The 6,135-nt window shown below is 33.7% G+C and overlaps 1 non-coding gene across 1 annotated transcript; it reads right to left on the reverse strand.

Annotated features, from left to right (window-relative positions):
• Positions 1–1,920: 1,920 nt before the first annotated feature.
• On the reverse strand, positions 1,921–2,055 carry LOC123782107 (small nucleolar RNA SNORA1). The gene has a single exon (XR_006776913.1). It is a non-coding gene; the product is annotated as a small nucleolar RNA SNORA1 (small nucleolar RNA).
• Positions 2,056–6,135: the final 4,080 nt, after the last annotated feature.

Below are 6,135 nucleotides of genomic sequence, written 5' to 3' on the forward strand. Positions count from 1 at the left end.
TTATTTTTATGTGAAGGTTGATTAAAATTTCATAATACTCTTATATAATTTCCAAATAAACAAAACATGTTTCTTCCATTTCCTCAAAATAGGAGACCTAGAAAACTAAAATAATTTCTCATAAAAAAGAAGATATCCTTTTATTTAATGTCCATCAGTAAATTTCTCATGGAATTTACATTTCTGAACCAAGAGATTAACCTTATGGAATTGAATAAAATTGAATAATTTATGTAACAATGAATTTTCCATTTTTCCTGATTAACAATATGCATACCTATTATACTCTCATTTTAGAAGTTTGAGATTCTCTTGAGATTTGGGGACTCAAAAGATTCTCGGCAAGAAGAATCATAACAAGTGTCCTATTCTTTATCCATAAATCAATGTAAAACTTAATCATGCTACAGAAGGGACACCTCAGGTGATCTGGCTCTCTGACAGTCCTCAGCATCAACTGAAGACAAAATAATTGCTTCATTCTTTATGGAAATATGCAGTATTGTCTTATGGTTAGTAGAAGTTATTATTGTGTCTGACTAAAAAGTTAGTAGATATTATTGTGTTAGATAAACACTTGGGAGAAATCCAGATGCCTGAACGTATATTAAGCAAAATAATGCTGCACTGTCTATCTCTCAGGTGAAATAAGCTTACGAAGGATAATCCTTTTGAAGCCTCAGGGGTCAACTTTCAGTCAAGTATGTGTTTTACTTTTTTTAGAGAAATTGTGACTCTGTATATAGACACATATATACATATAGTATATATATTTTACACACTCTACATATTTTATATTTACTATATATATGAATTCCTAATATTCAACATTTATGGGCTAATAAATGAAGAAGATATTTACTCAGTTATCTCATACCCAAAGTTCATGCATTTTGGAAGAGACTCATAGGACTCTGTAATTCCTATATCACAGCAGGTGCTGGTTAAGAAACATAAGCTATAATTATTTGCCTTTGTATCAAGTTTGAAACTCATTTTGAAACTTTTCTTTCCTTTTTTTTTTTTTTTTTTGGAGTGACACCTTTTTCTGGATGGACATTGAACCTTTTGAACTTGATCTATGTCAAATACTTGGCCCTCTTTCCTCCTTCATTTCCCAGCAAAACATAGGATTGGTAAAAGTTTCAACCCTATGGGTGGACAAATTGACTAAATCTTCACTGGAAACTTTTAGCATGTATACATGCCATACATAATGCATTGTGAAAGTATATTATCAAATTTATCCACATTTTTAAAATGACTGGTCAATGCTGAATGATAAATTAGATGTTGAACACTATGATTTTGATCAGGTAACATTTCTTTTTTGGTGGTGCGTTCCATTAGCACATCCCAACACAAAGAGACCTCTCAGTGAACGAGCCTATATTCAACTTGCTGTCTATATCACACCTTTAATGCTTTGCTTTGTGAGTATTGCTGTATGCATTTCAAAAGTCTTTTAAGATTATTGGCATCTGGAAGGCAAGACTGAGATTGTATACATCTTTACATTTTTTAATGTTTCTTTTTTTAAAATTTTAAGTCAATAAATTTTTATTTAAGGAACTTTACATGCGATTCCTTCCACTGTCAATCACTGTAGTTCCTCCAAAGTCAGAATCATAATCTTCAAAACAGCCCTTTTAAAAAGAACTTGTATTCAATCCCCAGTTGTCACTGTCAGTCCAGATTTCTTTCAGTTGGGCTTCTTTGACCTCCACTTGAATATGGACATACTTCAGAAATTCCTCACCTGTAACCTTTGGTATCCAATTTCTTTACGTTAGGGCCCTAGAAGTCAAATTGTAGGCAGTATATTGATTGCTATTTTGGCAAAAGATCTAAAATTATTATTCCTTAGTTGTTCCTAATATTGAAAAGTCTTTTTCCACTCTACTCCATGAACCTAGCAGAAAATGTTACAGGTCTCATGGTCACCACCCCAACAAACTTGCTGTGATGGAAGCATAACCTGTGTCTCAGTGTAGCCACATTAACAATTTCTGGAGACCATGAATGACAGTAGTCATTTCCATCTAGAATGAGGCTTTGAATGTTTCTTCATAACCCACACCATATCTTGAACAATAAAGGAGCTTGAAAAACATTTGCTGACGAATGAAACAAAAAAAAGAGAAATGATAATTTATTCTTGAATTTATTCTACAAGTTTCAATAAGATGAAAATTATATTTCATTTTAAATTTTAAAAAGAACAAAATGAAGTTAAATGCAAATTCCTGCTCAAATGAAATTATTTTACTCCTAATGTAAGCCCCAGATTACTTAAAGATCTAATGTGCCAGTAGAAAACAAATAGAAAGTAAAATATTCAGATTAAATTTAATTTTAATTTACTTTTTTAAAGTTTATTTTAAATTTACTTTTAGAAATTTAAGAATGAATTTACGTGCTTAAGTTAAATTTTGATTTTATGAAGAATGTCTCATGTTTTCTCATTACCAAGTAACTTTTCAAAAACAAATTCTAGGATTGATAGAGTTTGAGGATTTGGTGATAGATTCTGGGCTTGAAGCCAAAGCCCTGCTCAAAGTGGGCTGTCCAAAGACATTGGAATTCTCTGCTTGTTCATTTCTTACAATTGAATCTCAAAACTGAGAAGTCAAAATGCAAGTATATTATCTTGGAGTGGTGAGGGATGTTGGCAATGAGCAGAATTAAGGATATTTACCAAGAATACTTTTGTAAGGAAAATATGAACAAAGAATATGCTTCTTTGTTTATACAAATAGGATCTTCTATAAGGACATTGTTATAATGAAACCTGAATCTTAATGGAAGTGGCTTTTAATCTTTTTGATTTTCAGAATATTTTCGAGAGTTTGAGGAAAGCTGTTGTACCCTGTTACCATAAAAATAAGGAATACAAAAAATACATTTCGTGAATCAACTTTATGGAGTTCTTGGACTCTCCAAAACTCTTCTATTGGTCTGAGTTAAAGACCCCTTTCCTATTTGACACACCTACTATGGAGAAGAAGCTAGATTAGATCACATATATGCTTCAGGTCTAGGAAATTAAATAATTCTTAGTTCCTTTGATCTAGGCCAAGCTCCCAATCTTTTCATCCTGTCTCACCAGTACAGGAGGAGATGAGGCAAAGAGAATCAGAACTAAGGGAAAAAATAGGCTTCTTTCCATGATCTAGAGCATAGCCAGCCTATGGATCCCTTGTAGGTCTTCTTGAGGTGGTAGTGGTGATAAGGAGACATGGAGGAGGACAGATGACTGTTAGTTGCATAAGAGAAAATTACTCCCAGCAAGCAGCATAGAAAACAAGAGAAATGTAAAAAGATTACTTCAAAATGGACATGTGATATGGCTGCCACATTATTTTAGTTCTGTCATGAACTAAAACTTTTTGATGTTAGCACCTTGACCCTGACCCATATCAATGCTTTTCGTTTTTCAGAGTGGAATACAGAAGGTGGGAGAAGATTTCTTTGGTAGATGTTTCAATTACTGGTGCTTTAGGGGATGCCTGGTTTTACAGATTTTTGCAAGAAAGACTATCGCTGAGATGGAGGAAAACAGAAGGGGAAGAGAGGCAGGGCTAGCCAGTGGTCTTAAGCTCCAGTGTGCAAATAGGTCATATTCATAAAACTCACCCTGAAAAATTCTAAGTTAGCATTTCTGGAAGTGGAGCTAGGAATTTATTCTTTCAATCAATATCCTTTGTAATTTGATTTTAAGAAGATTTTGATACATGAACAACATTTTGAGAAACACTGGTGTAATGCCCAGGAACACTAGGTCTGTCAGAAGTATCCACCTGTATGTTTGTGGTGAGAGTGTATGTGTGTGTGTGTTTGGGAGGAGGTGTTTGGGTTTTTGTTCTAAAAGTGAGATGGCAATCAGAAGGCAGTATTCATTTAGGCAACACTTGGCTACCTGCTAGGCACTTGTCTTTACCCTTGTGGGGACTAAATTTTGTCAGGGGATTCAGACTGTAGCTAATACACCTAATAAGTTATATAGTGTGTCAGAAGGAGAAAAATACCATGGAAATAAAAATAAATAGATCAAGGTAAAGGAATCAGAACTTCCTGAGGGATCAGTTCTAATTTTGAACTGGGAAGCCAGGGATAAACCTCATTGAGAAGGTGACATTTTAGAAAAGACATGGTCTTTGAAGAAGGTGAAGAAATTGACTGTGAAAATACTTGAGGAAAGAGAATTCCAGAGGGTCTCACTTGGGCCCTCAGGGAAAGATTAGTTGTTATGGGAATAGAGCAAAGAAAATGAGAGGGAAAAGAAGGCATTAACTGGGGTCAGGTAATAGACCGCCTTCTAGACCATTGCAAAGATGTTGATGTTTACTAAGCAAAACTGAGTCATTAGAAGATTTTGAGAGAACAGTCACATGATCTTACTTGTATTATTAAAGAGTAACTCTGGCTGCTGTGTTGAGAAGGGACCATGGTTGGGAATGCTGAGTTGTAAGAGTAGAAATTTGGGAGAAATTCAAAAGACAGATGACCATTGGTGGTGGTGGTGAGAATTAGAAGAAACGTGGATGTATTTTGAAGATAAATTTTTTTAAATCTTGATTGAGTAAATGTGAAATATGATAGTATGTTAGAGGGTTCTAGAGAATGAGTCCAAGGTTTTTGGTCTTAGCTACATGGAAGGATAAAGTTGACATCAACTGAAATGAGGAAGATTTTAAGAGAGAAGACCATAAAACCCTCCAGTTGCTACTATTTTCAATAACATAGAGGGGAGTGGTCAGTGCCATAAGGTATGAATTTGCCTCCTTGATCTACTATATAGTAGCTATTTGAACAACTCATTGAACCCATTTCCTCATCCTTAAAATGAAATAATATCTGTCCTGTCTACCTTACAGTTTTTTAGGGGGAGAAACAACTGAGATAATTCATGTGAAAAAATTTTAATGTGTTTATAGCAGAAAGTTTTAAGATTTCATAATTTTACCTAGATTTACCTAGTAGTTCCAAATTAAGAGTTTTTAACTTAATTGCAGAAATGCGATAAATTATAACAGTGCTATTTGTTTTATACCCAATATATGCCAGATATTGCGTATGGATACACTATTACTAACTCTTATGGCAACTTTACAGATGTGGAAATGAATGCCAGAGGTTTTTAAAAAATTCCCGCGTTCATGAGAATAATAAATGGTATAATTATAATTTAAATTCAGACTCTTTGTTCCTTTACATACAGACTCCTACTAGATAGAAAATCACACCAACTAAAACTGGTAAACTGTAGTCTTTTTTTCTTTTTAAGTGTTATTGTGGTAAGAGACTAGTAGGTTGAGGGTTTGAGCCAGAAGATGCCAAGTCAAGACTTAATTGTAAAACAAGGCAGATTTGAATATTTTACGTGTAGGAACAGTGAGAAAAGGCCAGATGGGATTAATAAGACTATTTCATGCATGTCCTTTGCTATTACCTTGTTAACAGAGGGAATTCCATGTGATCTAGGCTTTTCCTGAAGTGTAGAGACCCTATAATCCGAATTCAGGCAATGAAATGCTGTTATGTGCTTCTTCAGGATTTTCTTCTATGAAAACTAATGGCACTTGCAAAAGACATATTTTTATTAAGTTGATGGAATGTCAGACAAAGGTAGGCTACATAATTTTTATAATAACCAAGGGGAAGTTAGATCACTTTGAGAGCTTTGGTTGGTAGAAATTTCCTTTAATAACTGAGTTTAATGTTTTGTTTTTGTTTTATAATTTGTTCCTGTATAATATTATCTACCACTCTTTCCCTTTTGTTTGCCTGAAGATTTAAAAATGCCCTTGTTTTTTAATAGGAGAGCCAACAGGAAATATTGTGCTTTTTAAATAATCCATGCAATTTGTAAATGTCTCTCTGTTGGACTATTAATTATTTTCAGAGTATAAAGTGAAGTTGGATTTTAAAAATACTACTTTGATTTGATGTTTGGACATTCGTTATTAAGCCAAACAAAACTGGGTAAATTCACTATTAATGTCTCCTTTTCTCTTCCTACACAGCACTATTTTCTTTTTGTTTTTTAGTATTGCTCATCAGAAGGATTTTATTTCTCCTTTTATCTTCCCACAGACTTATAGCAGAGTCAAAGATCCCCTACTTGTTATTAGA

Source organism: Ursus americanus, chromosome 19 (genome assembly GCF_024610735.1).
Source record: "Ursus americanus isolate L20-20 chromosome 19, mUrsAme1.1.p, whole genome shotgun sequence".
Lineage (NCBI taxonomy): Eukaryota > Metazoa > Chordata > Mammalia > Carnivora > Ursidae > Ursus > Ursus americanus.